The sequence below is a fragment of the Cervus canadensis genome, chromosome 33, assembly GCF_019320065.1.
Source record: "Cervus canadensis isolate Bull #8, Minnesota chromosome 33, ASM1932006v1, whole genome shotgun sequence".
NCBI classification, from domain to species: domain Eukaryota; kingdom Metazoa; phylum Chordata; class Mammalia; order Artiodactyla; family Cervidae; genus Cervus; species Cervus canadensis.
The window spans coordinates 27349537-27365705 of NC_057418.1; the positions used below are offsets into that span (position 1 = coordinate 27349537).

At 37.9% G+C, this 16169-nt stretch overlaps 1 non-coding gene across 1 annotated transcript; it reads left to right on the top strand.

The window, feature by feature from the left end:
- Positions 1 to 13976: 13976 nt before the first annotated feature.
- Positions 13977 to 14083, top strand: LOC122434236. The gene has a single exon (XR_006267310.1). It is a non-coding gene; the product is annotated as a U6 spliceosomal RNA (small nuclear RNA).
- The last annotated feature ends 2086 nt before the right edge of the window (positions 14084 to 16169 follow it).

Genomic DNA, 16169 nt, shown 5'->3' on the forward strand with positions numbered 1-16169 from the left:
TAAGAATACAGTAATGGTCATTCCAAAAGCTAATAACCTTGTCTTGTATCTCCGTTCACACATGGTTCACACAATCATTCTCTACACAAGTCAAACCTGCAATGCTCATGACAGTCTTCTTAAACCCGGGTCCTTCCTCTCACTTTCTGGCTACCTTTGAATCTGAACTTGAGGCAGTTCTCAAATATCAGCCTGATCTAGATGCTGACTTCAGCAGGGGCTTGGTGCTTTTCTTTCTGGCCTTCTCGCTCTCCCTAAGTAATTAAGTTCCCTAATGATAACGAAGCATCATTACAATAATATTGATACCTGCTGTAATCACTGGCATTCTGGCTTTTCAATTTCCAGTATTTGCCTTGGATCAAGTAGCTCAGTGCTAATGCAACAGAAGGTCACCCGATGAAGGGGCTGATAGCGAAGAGGACAGCTCTACTTAGCATGCACAGAGGATTATGCTTTTCTGGCTTGTAGAGCTAATCTTTCAAGTTGTCCTTTTTTGACTTTCTCAGTTTAATCAGTTTAATCTCATCTTCCCTCTTTTCTGATTGCAAGGATTTTCTGCAGAAACCTTGCCTTCACAATAAAGACCATGTGGCAATTTATTCTCATATTGATTTCAACATTTCTGTTCCTCTACCAATGAGCCAGGAATCAGGGGAGGGAGAGGAAGGGTTATGAGGAGGTTGGAGGAAGAAGAGCCAGGAGAAGGAGGATGGGAGAGGAATAGAAGCTGAAAGCCCTGGATCCTTTCATTAGTCGGAAAGCCACACACTCCAGTTATGTGGGAAAACTAAGTACATCTTAAATGCACTGGAAGCAGAAATGACAGTCAAATGGGAACGTCTCTATAATGATTAAAGTTAAAGACAGCTATACCAAGGGATTCTTTCCATTTCCACACTAAAGAAATAGAAAGACACACCAGACAGACACACACGCCAGACAGACACACACACCAGACAGACACACACATCAGACAGACAATACACACACACACACACACACACACACACACACACACACGCACACACACCTTCTGCAATCAGAGACATTACACGTGTCTAAGAAGATGAATCACGCAGTGACAATCTCCCTCACAGACTGAGTGGATTTTGCTTTCATTCTTCCTCTGCTCGAAAGGGTGGACAGTGTCTTCCTAAAAGCAGACAAACAGCCATTTGCCAAGAGAGGGGAAAGACAAAAAATGGGATTGGATGGTGGTGAGTTCACTTTTCACTGTGTCTTTGAACTGTTACTAGACAGCCTGGTGGGTTTGTTCTGGACTGCAGTTGAGCAGACAGAGGTGGAAAACTCTGAAATAGAAGAAAGTCTGGTGAGTAGACGCATTTAAAAAGCAGTTGTGCTCTTGAGGTAAACAAGTGTCGTATGTCAAACTAATACAATTGACTATGTAATTTTTAAAGGTTTGGGAAATTGAACAACTCAAGGGTTTGGTCAACCCCGTCATGCCCACTGGAAAACATCACAGAACAAAAATTTTTAAAAAGATTTTCCCATTTTTCTTTCATAAGAAAGAACCGAATGCCTTCTCTAGGCATCAAATTTCTTTGTGGTCCAATGAAACTATCAAAAAAATTAAAAAGAAGAAAGAGGGAAAAGAAATTTTATGCAGGAATTCAGGAGGACTGATATGAATTGTCCCTTTTTAAATGCTCAATGTCTTTCGATTTGTTCTATATGAACTACAACCATTAAATGTTTAGTGAGTGCCAAAACCAGTTTTACTTTGCAGTGATTACATTGAGTTCTATAAATCACAAGATTTAAAACGGGCCAAATCACTGCCCCAGATATCTGTCTGCTAAAACAGGGTGAGAGTGGGTGGAGGGTAGGGAGCCAAGTATTTTGCACAATAAATACACTGCATTTCCACAATCCCTGGTGCATCTTTGTACTTTCTCTTCAGGGTTCCTGGAGATAATGATATACTATAGCCAGCTGAAAGGAACATCTGTTTTAAGAACTGTGAACTTACAGGAGCCATTTGTCTGTCTGATCCATTCCCATTACTTCCCTTCCCATTTTGCACCTTTATATTTCTGCACTGATCAAATCTATGCAAAATAAAGGGGCTGAGAAAAACACTAAACAGCCATAATTTCTTCTCCTTTCAAAAGGTTACCCGCCACCTTTCCTGTTAAATAATTCTGCTTGATATAAACACCCAACTTTTTTTTTGTAAGCATGTGTTTCCCTTCCCCTTTAAATGGAAGTCTTTGGTTCACTAGGGCTTACTGCTTAATGACAATGTGGTGGAGCTAGCCCAGGAGAACAATGCATCCATTAATCTGCCTCATGCTTAATTGGGAACTACTGTATGGGCTGGCATTTCAAACACAGATTGCAAATGTACTTGAATTAGTTACTGTTTAATTGATACAACTGGCACTCAGCCTAGAACCAACATGCAACTACTGTAAAAAGAGCAAGGCTTGAAAGGAGGGAGAAAAAAAATACAAGGTGTGATTGTGATTCATCCTTTATATCAATTATTTGTGGAATATAATTACATAGTTTTTCATATTGCTTTAACAAGCAATAGACCAAAACAGGCTGCTAAAAAATGCCTGTAATGCTTGCTGACACAAAGAATAACAGCAGTGACTTCCAACTCCCTCTCATTCTTGATTCTACCCTTATGCCTGCAAGAATAGTTACGTATGTACAACTGAGTTTGGGAAATGCGATATTTACAAAGGAATGAAATGCCTAAGAGAATAATTTCGACAATGCCTCCAGAATGGCAGGAGTTCAAGGAAATAGAATGCTATCATGGCAATAATTCAACTTTATTACCATTCACACTGGTGTTACTATGAACATATTTTCAACAGAGAAAAAATAATATCTTGAGATTACTCCCCAAATAATTCCACTTAGTCACATCATGCAGGAACAATTAGGCTCTCCCCAACTTACCTTTGACTAGAGAATATTTTAATTCCAGAGATATTGAAATGATGCTGATGGTGACCGTGCCTTGAGCACCTTCTACATACCCAGAATCACACTAGGTGATTCAATACAAAATGTTTCGTGTATCTTTGAAACTTCATGCTTCTCTCCCCAGTTTGAATCTTCATTTCATTGTTTAAATCAATGTAAAATAATTGGTTTGAGAAAAGAACTGAACTTTTTTACCCTTTTAAAAAAGTTAACCCACTTTTAGGCTTAAATGATTTTGCTTGATGTAATACACCCAACTGCCAGCTTGATTTTACAGGTATATGCTAATCATATGAGAGCTTATACATTTTTCATACCCAGAATTCCTATAAAACACCCCAAATTCTTTGCCAACCTGCTGCAAAATTCCCCTCATTGGTTTAGTGAGCAGTTATTGACAATCCACTGTTCATCCAGTTTGGTGTTTGCATTGAGTGAAATATTACAAAAAACTGATCTTGATGATACTATCAATGAGCTTCTAATTGCCAAAATCAAAGAGACAGTTTATATCTATTTTAAAAAAGTATTTGTCATTGACCATTTTTTTTTGTAATACATGACTTCTCTTTGGTTGAATTTTTGTAATAGTTAACAATGTTGTCCTTGGTTTCTCTGACATAAAGCCCTCCTGGTTTTCTTCCTGCCTTTCTGACTGCTTTGAGGGGTTTCTCTCTTTATCCAACATTTAAATATGGGGGGCATTAATATCTCAGGTCTCTTTCACTCTATAAACTTTCTCTGTGCAGTTTCATCTTATACTACTGACTCTACATGCATACCACAGGGCCCTAAACAAAAATCACAATTAGAGATTTTTTTAATGCAAAATAATATATGCAAGTCTTTTTTTTTTTTTTAATCACTAGGAGTAATCTCTTATAAAAATTCCTAACTCTTTTCTTACCCTGCAGATCACTCTATGGTAATTCAGTCCCAGACACACAACACTAATTGGTTGTCTCTACTAGAAAGTCTAATACCAGCTCGTAAATCTGTTCAACAATGGACTTCCTTGCAAACTCACTTTTTCTGCCTCTTATCCTTTCTTGTAAAGTGGTGTCCCTCATACCCAGTCACCCAAGCTGCCAGCCTGAGTCATGATTTTTCCCCATCCTTCATTGCTCACCTACCCCCTCTACCAACCCAGTTGGATCACAAGTGCTGCAGTTTAACGTCACTTTACTATTTTCACAAGTGTTATTTCTTCCCTGTCCTCAATGCCGGCATGTTGTTTAGACCCTTCTTACTTCTCACCTGAATGTTCACAATCACCTGCTAGCCAGTTTTTCTGCCCCTGCAGTCCTTTTCATAGAGATGACTCCAAAGCAAGAACATGGACCCTTTCTTGCTGAAGAGCCTCAAGAACTGCCATAGGCTTCAGGAAAAGGCTTGGTTTGTGTTCTAATGCCTGCCTATTTCTCTTGTTTCCCTTTTCCCATTTTTCTAGATGTCCCCAGCCTCCTCCTCCTGGTTCATTCCCACTTTCTCTTCTAGGCTCGGTTTAATGGTCATTCACCCATAAGGCTGTCTCTGGCTTTTCTTGGCTAAGTTAGGTGTTCCTCTTCCATCCTGCCTTAGTTCCCCATGTATTCTTCTGTCACAGACTTGACCATATTGCATTACAACCACAAGCTACTCCTGTGGCTTCCTTGTTAGACTTTAATCACATTTTGTTTTTGCTGAAAAAGAGTGAAAATCAAATTTTCATTTTAAACTATTGATTTGCCCTACTTACGAAAAAAAATTAATCTTGTTTCTTGGTATATAGAAGAGATACAAAACATAATGCTCGAGAGGGGAGGGATAAATTAGGAGTTTGGGGTTAACAGATGCATACTACTGTGTACAAAATAAAATAGAAAAACAACAAGGACCTACTGCATGGCACAGAGAACTATATCTAATACCTTGCAATAACCTATAATGGAAGAGAATCTGGAAAAGAATATATAGGCATGTGTATATAATAGAATCACTTTGCTATACACTTGAAACTATACAGCATACATAACACAACATTGTAAATGAAATCTACTCAAATTTTAATAAAAAACATAATAGTGGACTCAGTTTTATATGCTGACTATATAAATAATGCTTGCTCTCTATTTTCTTTTCTTTGCCACTAACCAGCTGAGTAACACAGAGCAAATTATTTAGCATCTTGAAGCCTCATCATCGGTAATACCAGCTCTGTGATCTTTGTAACACTAATCTTCACACCCATGTGGGTTTTTTCCCCCATGTTATGTTGTGTAGTTAATCATCAAATAAAGGTATTAATGGTTTACTATTGTTGAATGAAAATGACCTCAAAGGTTCTGTTTCAACGTATTTTTAAATGTTGATTTTTGTCCCTACACTCAATATAGAATTGTGGGAATGCTTATTTATATCTACATTGACTATGCAAAAGACTTGAGCTGGTTTACAACAAAACTGTATCCTTCAAATGGTAAAAAAAAAAAAAAAAAAAAGAGAGAAGGAGAGGGAGAGGAAGAAGAAGAAGGAAGAGGGCTTGAAGGAGGCAGAGAAGACTGAGGATGGAGAATTGGGTACAAGAGAAAAGTAAATAAAGGGAGTGGTCAAAACCAGAAGCAAGTGAAAATAGATGCCTCCACCAATACAGTTATACATAGTTGTACTAGATCGTTTTCTAATTTGATCTAAGCTTCCTGGCATCTAAAATGAAAAAGCAAGAGTCTCAGGAACAAAAATTATAATAGGAGAGGCAAAGCTTTTCAGCAAAAATTTCTAAAGTGAAGTTCCCACAATGAGCTCCAGGTCCCAGACGCCAAATAGTATACTAGAAAATGCCTCAACAAAATTCCTAAATAAAATATAAGTAGAGACTGAACTTGTAACATCCTTTAAGAAAGGCAAAACCATGATCTTGGCCATGTGTGGTTATGATGTATTGCAATTGTGTAGCCTTCTGTTGCTGCTGCTAAGTCACTTCAGTTGTGTCCAACTCTATGTGACCTCATAGATGGCAGCCCACCAGGCTCCCCCATCCCTGGGTTTCTCCAGGCAAGAACACTGGAGTGGGTTGCCATTTCCTTCTCCAATGCGTGAAAGTGAAGTCGCTCAGTCTTGTCTGACTCTTAGCGACCCCATGGACTGCAGCCTACCAGGCTCCTCCCTCCATGGGATTTTCCAGGCAAGCGTACTGGCCATTGCCTTCTCCATGTGTAGCCTTCTACACAGATCAAATCTGATTAAAAGCCAAAAATCAAGGATAACTAAATGAATGGCAAAATCAAAGATCCCTTAAATAATCTTCCCCAAATATCATATTTTCCCAGATTCTGCTGCGTTCACCACAGTATATTATGAATAAAATTCTACTTCGGGAAGTGGTAGTTGATCCCTCCTTCAGATTTTACGAGTATTTTCTGTCAACACTATTCCCCTGGCTTATCCTGGCTCCCTCATTAACAAACTGTGTGAACCTGAGTAAGTAACTCAAACTCCTGTCGTTTAGTTTCCTCATCTGTAACATGGGAATGATAAAAACACTTAGTTCATTGGGCTGTTACAAAGATAAAATGTAATAGAGCACATAAAATGCTTCTAACAAAGCCCAGCATGTAGAAAGTGCTATTACATTATGCTATATTGCTTCATGCATTTATGTTATATGACCTTATTGATTAGCATCAGCACCAATTTTTTTTTTGCTTTCTGAGAGCATAATGCATCACACATATGCAGATTGTTTAAGCTATCAGTAAACTGTCCTTTTGGTTACTTTGGGGATACAATTCTTCACTTCTTCAGAGACATAGAAATTGTTTTTAAAATTTGTATACAGCTACATTCATTCATGACCAGTGATTATCATTTTTAAACAGTTGCTCTCTTGCAAGATGTAATAGTCTACATTAATAGTGAAAAAAGACTCTTGCATATGAACCATGGATTAGTCTAGCTTAGTGATGTCCATCACAGAATGCAATGGCACCCCACTCCAGTATTCTTGCCTAGAAAATCCCATGGATGGAGGAGCCTGGTAGGCTGCAGTCCATGGGGTCACGAGTCAGACACGACTGAGTGACTTCACTTTCACTTTTCACTTTCATGCATTGGAGAAGGACATGGCAACCCACTCCAGGGTTCTTGCCTGGAGAATCCCAGGGATGGGGAGCCTGGTGGGCTGCCGTCTATGGGGTCGCACAGAGTCGGACACGACTGAAGTGACTTAGCAGCAGCAGCAGCAGTGATGTCCGTGTCTCAGCCTCCTTATCCATAATGTGAGAGCACCAGAATAGTGCCTAAATATTCATTCTACTTTCAGATTTTGATTTTTTAAATTCCATTTTATTTGAAGTTAAATATCCTTTTAAATAAAGGAAACAAATGAGTAAAAGAAAAAATCTATATGTAAAGTATTTCTTCTCTCTGATGTATAGTTCTTATTTCCCTGAATTTCTTAACTCTAAGGAGAATTGATGTTTTCCCAGTTAACTTTCAGTTTTCTTTGATGTTCCAGAAAATTTCAGGCTAATCAATCCCCCGATGACTCTATTTCGAGTGTTACCCTTTTGCAGCAAAGAGCATCTCTCTGAGCTTTAGACCTAATTTCGCCGAGTATTTTCACCTTATTTAAGATGAGAGCAAAGCTCCCTCTTTATTGGCCGGTACCTCCAATGGCATCTTTATCTCTCATGGAAATGACCATCACTGACCTCCAGAAGAAGCTCATTGAGTATCTCTGCTTTTTTCTCTATACCCCTAGTCACCCCGCCCCAAGAAAGACTCAGGGTCCTACACCCTAACCCCCAGGAAGAAGGAGTTGTGATCTGAATGGCTGAAACCCTTTGTGCTGGCAAAACAATTGAAGAGATGAAGGTGGCAGCACGTGAATGTAGAGTTTCCCTCTCTGGTCTGGGTCTCTCCCATGGAAGATAGAAGGCTAATGAGGAAGCCCAACCATCTCTCTTTTATTTTTATGTCTCTCTGTCTCCCACTTTGGGATTCCCTGCTGGCTCAGCAGTAAAAATCCAACTGCAATGCAGGAGAGACTTGGGTTTCGACCCAGAGGAGCCTGGCAGGCTACAGTCCATGGGGTCGCAAGAGTAGGACACGACTTAGCCACTCAACCACCACCATTACCACCACCTCTCCCACTTTGGACTCTCTCCTGACTCAAAGGACCACCCTGGATCTGGGGTGCAAGGGTCCAGATCCGGTAAAGCTTGAAGCAGGAGACTTTGTGTTGAGGCAGGCAGCTTCCCTCTTCCCTCTGTCTCTCTCTGCTTCTCTTTAGTCATATTTCCTCCCAGCTTGGGAGGTCTACTTTAGCTCCACCAACACGACTGGTAACATTAAAGAATCAGGATTGGGTTCAGAGAATCAACCATATGGCTCGGGGGGGAAAAAAGGTTCTAAGAACAACTGACTTGCTGGAGGTTTATGTTAAGGATGAAGATCAGAGCAAAAAAAAGATGGGCAGTTTTGTCAGTCTTGGTTAGTCTTTCTCTCCTGACTGCATTTCCCTAGAAAACTCACCCCAAGAGCTATCAATGTCAAGACAGAACTCAGTTATTTCTGAGTTCCTTTGCCAAATGGGCTTCCCAGGTGGCTCAGACAGTAAAGAATCCACCTGCAATGCAGGGGACTCGGGTTCCATCCCTGAGTCAGGAAAATCCCCTAGAGAAGGGAATGGCAACCCACTCCAGTACTCCTGCCTGGAGAAGTCCACGGACAGAGGAGCCTGACCGGCTACAGTCCATGAGATCTCAAAGAGCTGGACAGAATTGAGCGACTAACACTTTCACTTTCTTTGCCAAATAACACCGCACATCACTTTAATTGTGATTCACTGAACATAGCCACTGTGTGGTATAGCTGATTTAACTCATTCCATTACTTTCAGCAGAAATTAGACAGGCTGTAGCTAGCTCCTTTCTGTACCATTCCCTTTTTATGGTTAGTAGAACTGGAAGAATTTCTCTTTTAAAAATCTCTGCTTCTTAATTTTAAAATCTCTGCTTCTTACTCATTCACTATGCAGCTACAGCAGAATCAATTAGGACGCAGAGGATGTCTTTTTTAAAGTTGTGTACCTAGCCCTTGCTGATTTAGGACTTTATGCGGATGCTGTCCAAACATGCATGCTAAGTCACTTCTGCCATGTCTCTTTGCAGCCCATGGACTGTAGTCCTCCTGGTATCTCAGTCAATTATCATAGGCTGTTGCTGAGAGATAAAAATCTTTCTGAGAACCAATACGGCAATATGTTTTAACAATCTTTAGAATTTATATTGTCAAAGAATAATGTTGTGGGATAAATCTTGATACCATTAGATGATGCTAATTTTATCATTATTCAACAAATATCAAAGGTCCATCATGTGCCAGCTATGCTCCAAGTGAGTAAAGCCCTTTTCTTCAAGAAACTTATATGGAAAACAAAGTCAGCTAGTGATATGTGTTGTGAATAGGATGACCATATGCCTTTTTGCCTGGGACAATCCCAGTTTAAGACTTTCACCCCAATATAAATATCAGGAGGAGAATACTACATTTAGAGTGATGGAGAGGGTGTTATTTTAGGCAGGTAATCAGGGGAACTCTCAGGGGAATGTAAGAAGGAGTAAGCCCTGAATAATGGGGACACCATTTGGGCAGAGAACAGAGCATGTCTGAAGAACAGAAAGAGATGAAAGCGGATGTCATGCCCACGAGCAAGGGGGAAAATGAAAGGACAAAGGCTCAGGTGAGACTAAGTTACTCCAAGTGCAAACCTTACTTAAATATTCATCCCAATGTTCTGGAAATGTTGGAATACTTTTAAGGTGGGCTCAACTTTTTTTCTGACAAAGTTGTTAGTAATACTCTATGGTTGGCAGAATTTGTTACCATAATTAAATAGAGTATGCCATGATCCGATCACCTCCTGCTGAAAAGGAGATGCTATGCCCTTTTGTACAAAGAATAAAGTCGGGTCTTCACAAGTGTGCAAGTGTCTGGCTGTGAGCCACAAGTGAACCAAACTGTTTGGTTAATATCCAGCCTCAAAGCCTTTCTTGCACAACCTCATTTACTTTTGTTCTAGTTACTCTATTTGAAAATATTTAAAAGTCAATGTGAGCTTCCAACATAGCGATTAATTGGCCAAAGTTGTTATTTATAGTCAGAAAATGATAAATTTTTGAGGGAATTTATGTTCATCATTTAAATTAAACCCAGAGAAGCGTAAGAGCCATGAAGGAGGTGAAAACTGGGCCATCACTTTTGTTCTCTTCATCATCACCAGTGGACCAAAGTCTTTACCTAGAGGAAATTAGCCAAGAATTACATTCCATCTTTACTGATTTTTGAAAAGACAACATCAGTGGTTTATACCTTCTATTAACTATTGCTTTTAGATTAAATCCATTTCACATTATCTCAAGCCTTTAACTGTGTGGATCACAACAAACTGTGGAAAATTCCTAAAGAGATGGGAATACCAGACCACCTGACCTGCCTTCTGAGAAACCTGTATGCAGGTCAAGAAGCAACAGTTAGAAACAGACATGGGACAACAGACTGCTTCCAAATTGGGAAAGAAGTATGTCAAAGCTGTATATTGTCATCTGCTTATTTAACTTGTATGCATAGTACATCGTGCGAAATCCTGGGTTGGATGAAGCACAAGCAGGAATCAAAATTGCTGGGAGAAATATCAATAACCTTAGATACGCAGATGACGCCACCCATATGGCAAAAAGCAAAGAGGAATTAAAGGGCCTCATGATTAAAGTGAAAGAGGAGAGTGAAAATGCTGGCTTAAAACTCAACATTTAAAAAACTAAGATCATGGCACCTGGTCACATCACTTCATGGCAAATAGATGGGAAAATATGGAAACAGTGAGAGACTTTATTTTCTTGGGCTCCAAAATCACTGCAGATGGTAACTGCAGCCATGAAATTAAAAGATGTATGGATGTGAGTGTTGGACTATAAAGACAGCTGAGCACCAAAGAATTGATGATTTCGAACTGTGGTGTTGGCAAAGACTCTTGAGAGTCCCTTGGACTGCAAGGCGGTCAAGGAATCCATCCTAAAGGAAATCAATCCTGAATATACATTGGACAGACTGATGCTGAAGCTGAAGCTCCAATAATTTGGACACCTGATATGAAGAGCAGACTCATTGGAAAAGACCCCACTGCTAGAAAAGATAGAAGGCAGGAGGAGAAGGGAACAATAGAGGATGAGATGGTTGGATAGCATCACCTACTCAATGGACATGAATTTGAGCATGTTCCAAGAGAAGGTGAGGGACAGGGAGGTCTGTCATTCTGCAGTCCATGGGGTCTCAAAGAGTCAGATATGACTGAGCAACTGAAGAACAGCAACATCTATTGAGTACCAGTGAAGTGCAAGGCACTCTGTCTTATAAGGCAAGTTATTTTTTACTACATCTGATCATGTCCCCCCAAAGAATTTTTAAAATATTGTCATAGTCTCACACATTTTTTTGGGTAAGTATGTAAATTTTTATCACAAATCCAAATTGTTAAAAGGGTTTAATTTCTGGTCATTGTAACTATTGACATTTTAAAATAAAATTACTATTGTTTTCTGAAATTTGAATCAAGTCACATATCAATATAGAGCATTTCTCTATGGTCAATTAATCTATGACAAAGGAGGCAAGAATATACACTGGATAAAAGTCTCTTCGATATGGGGTGCTGGGGAAACTGACAGCTACATATGAAAGAATTGAAATTAGAACATTCTCTAACACCATACACAAAAAATAAGCTCAAAATGGATTAAAGACCTAAATAAGGCTGAATAGTATAAAACTCTTAGAGGAAAACATAGGCAGAACACTCTTTGACAAATTACAGGAAGATCTTTTCAATCCATCCATTATTTCCAAATAATGAAAATAAAAACAAAAAATTAACAATAGGACCTAATTAAACTTAATATCTTTTGCACAGCAAAAGAAACCATAAACAAAATGAAAAGACAACCGACAGAATGGGAGAAAATATTTGCAAATGATACTACTGACAATGGATTAATCTCCAAAATATGCAACAGTTCATGCAGTTCAATACCATCAAAACTAACAACCCAATCAATAAAATGGTAAAATATCTAAAGAGATATTTTTCCAAAGAAGACATACAAATGGCCAAGAGGCACATGAAAGCTGCTCAACATCACTAATTATTAGAGAAATGCAAATCAACACTACAATGAGATATCACCTCACCCCTGGTCAGAATGGCCATCATCAAAAGGTCTACAAAAAATAAATGCTAGAGAAGGTGTGGAGAAAAGGAAACCTTCCTACACTATTGGTGGGAAAGTAAATTGGTACAGCCACTGTGGGCAATAGTATGGATGTTCCTTATACAACTACAAATAGAGCTACCATATGATCTAGCAATCCCACCCTTGGGCATATATCCAGGGAAAACCACATTTTGGAAAGATACATGTACCCCAGTATTCACTGCAGAACTATTGCACTATTTACAATAGCCAGAAAAGGAAGCAACCTAAATGTCCATCAACAGAAGGATGGATAAAGATGTGGTACCTAATGCAATGGAATGTCACTCAGTTGTTAAAAAAAAGAGAGTTGCCATTTGCAACAATACGGATGGACCAAGAGATTACTGTACTAAGTGATGTGAGTCAGACAAAGACAAATATCACATGATATCACTTGTATGTAGAATCTAAAAAATGATACAAATAAACTTATTTACAAAACCGAAAGAAATACTTACGGACTTAGAAGACTAGTTTATGGTTACCAAAGGAGAAATTTCAGGGCGAGGGATAAATTAGGAGGTTGGGATTAACATATACACTAGTACATAAAAATAGGTAATCAACAAGGACCTACTATTAGTGTAGTGAAATCTGCTCAATACTCATAACCTATTTGAGAAGATTATCTGAAAAAGAATAAATAAATGAATAAATATATACTACAGCAATTTGTTATCCATTGTTATCAATTAAAAAATATTAACAAGCTCTTCAAGAGTCAGTAATTTTGTATTGTTCTTCTTGACTGATATTTTCATTATACGTAATCATTCAACTCTGCCACTAAAATAGGTACATAAATTAAAAAGTTTATTTATTATTCTACCTGGCCATCAGGATCTATTATTGTACTTAAACATTCTTCTGCATTGACTCATTATTATCATTATGAATCTTGATGAGTCCTTACTAAAAAATAAAAGTTAAATTTTATATATGCTTCAATATTGCTGGAATTATATATTATTAATATTAAATCCATTTTCAATGTCATTTTCTTAGTTGTAGTGCTGAAAATATTTGTTGACATTAACAAGCCGATGAGAATGAAAATTTTGCTATAGCACTGTGACTCAAATCCACAAATTCTAGATTATATGCAAATGCAACTAAATGATCTATAATCAAACAGTTTCATGATGAGCTGAAAATGTGTTGAGGATCTCCTTCAATTTTACAGAAAACAAAATTTCAGAAAACACATGACTTGCAAAGGTTTTCTGTTTGTTTTTACCTTTACCCAGATACTGAACATATTCTTTTTCAGATTCCAAGAAAAAAACTTAAAATCTTCATGAAGACTTTTCAAATGACTATTAATTATGTCAGTTACTATTTCACTTGGAGGCATGTTGTACTAAATTTGCTAATATCTTATACACAACATGCTAAGAAAGATTTATTTAAAACAAAGTAGTGCTTCATTTCAAAGTCCTTTGCTAATGCAATAAAATATTTTCATCTCATCTCATGCTTCACATATATTTTTGTCAACATTCAAAGATTCAGGCTTAACTCATTGAATTTATGAGAATGTCCACCATATAAACTAAATGGCAAATAATTCCTCTTTGTCAAAGCTACAGATCCAGTTGGACTCCCCTTCTGCCTGAAAATGTATGATCTTCCTTTTCAGTTCAAAGGGATGGATTAATATGTATTCCATGACAACCCTCTCCCTATTGTATTCTAACTGTAAAACAGAGAAAGATAGTGCTCGCTTCGGCAGCACATATACTAAAATTGGAACGATACAGAGAAGATTAGCATGGCCCTTGCGCAAGGATGACACTCAAATTCGTGAAGCGTTCCATATTTTTAAATGAAAATGGAGAGATCACAACAGACAACAGTGAAATACAAAGGATCATCAGAGACTACTACCAGCAGCTCTATGCCAATAAAATGGACAACTTGGATGAAATGGACAAATTCTTAGAAAAGTATAACTTTCCAAAACTGAACCAGGAAGAAATAGAAGATCTTAACAGACCCATCACAAGCAAGGAAATCGAAAGTGTAATAAAAAATCTTCCAGCAAACAAAAGCCCAGGACCAGATGGCTTCACAGCTGAATTCTACCAAAAATTTAGAGAAGAGCTAACACCTATCTTACTCAAACTCTTCCAGAAAATTGCAGATGAAGGTAAGCTTCCAAACTCATTCTATGAGGCCACCATCACCTTAATTCCAAAACCAGACAAAGATGCCACAAAAAAAGAAAACTACAGGCCAATATCACTGATGAACATAGATGCAAAAATCCTTAACAAAATTTTAGCAAACAGAATCCAACAACATATTAAAAAAATCATACACCATGACCAAGTGGGCTTTATCCCAGGAATGCAAGGATTCTTTAATATCCGCAAATCAATCAATGTAATACACCACATTGACAAATTGAAAGATAAAAACCATATGATTATCTCAATAGATGCAGAGAAAGCCTTTGACAAAATTCAAAACTCATTTATGATTAAAACTCTCCAAAAAGCAGGAATAGAAGGAACATACCTCAACATAATAAAAGCTATATATGACAAACCCACAGCAAGCATCACCCTCAATGGTGAAAAACTGAAAGCATTTCCCCTGAAATCAGGAACAAGACAAGGGTGCCCACTCTCACCACTACTATTCAACATAGTGTTGGAAGTTTTGGCCACAGCAATCAGAGCAGAAAAAGAAGTAAAAGGAATCCAGATAGGAAAAGAAGAAGTGAAACTCTCACTGTTTGCAGATGACATGATCCTCTACATAGAAAACCCTAAAGACTCTACCAGAAAATTACTAGAGCTAATCAAAGAATATAGTAAAGTTGCAGGATATAAAATTAACACACAGAAATCCCTTGCATTCCTATATACTAACAATGAAAAAACAGAAAGAGAAATTAAGGAAACAATACCATTCACCATTGCAACAAAAAGAATAAAATACTTAGTAGTATATCTACCTAAAGAAACAAAAGACCTATACATAGAAAACTATAAAACACTGATGAAAGAAATCAAAGAGGACACAAACAGATGGAGAAACATACCCGTGTTCATGGATTGGAAGAATCAATATTGTCAAAATGGCTATTCTACCCAAAGCAATCTATAGATTCAATGCAATCCCTATCAAGCTACCAACGGTATTTTTCACAGAACTAGACCAAAGAATTTCACAATTTGTATGGAAATACAAAAAAACCTCGAATAGCCAAAGTAATCTTGAGAAAGAAGAATGGAACTGGAGGAATCAACCTGCCTGACTTCAGACTCTACTACAAAGCCACAGTCATCAAGACAGTATGGTACTGGCACAAAGACAGAAATATAGATCAATGGAACAGAATAGAAAGCCCAGAGATAAATCCACGAACCTATGGACACCTTATCTTTGACAAAGGAGGCAAGGATATACAATGGAAAAAAGACAACCTCTTTAACAAGTGGTGCTGGGAAAACTGGTCAACCACTTGTAAAAGAATGAAACTAGAACACTTTCTAACACCATACACAAAAATAAACTCAAAATGGATTAAAGATCTAAATGTAAGACCAGAAACTATAAAACTCCTAGAGGAGAACATAGGCAAAACACTCTCCGACATAAATCACAGAGAGATCCTCTATGACCCACCTCCCAGAATATTGGAAATAAAAGCAAAAATAAACAAATGGGACCTAATGAAACTTAAAAGCTTTTGCACTACAAAGGAAACTATAAGTAAGGTGAAAAGACAGCCCTCAGATTGGGAGAAAACTATAGCAAATGAAGAAACAGACAAAGGATTAATCTCAAAAATATACAAGCAACTCCTGCAGCTCAATTCCAGAAAAATAAATGACCCAATCAAAAAATGGGCCAAAGAACTGAACAGACATTTCTCCAAGAAGACATACAGATGGCTAA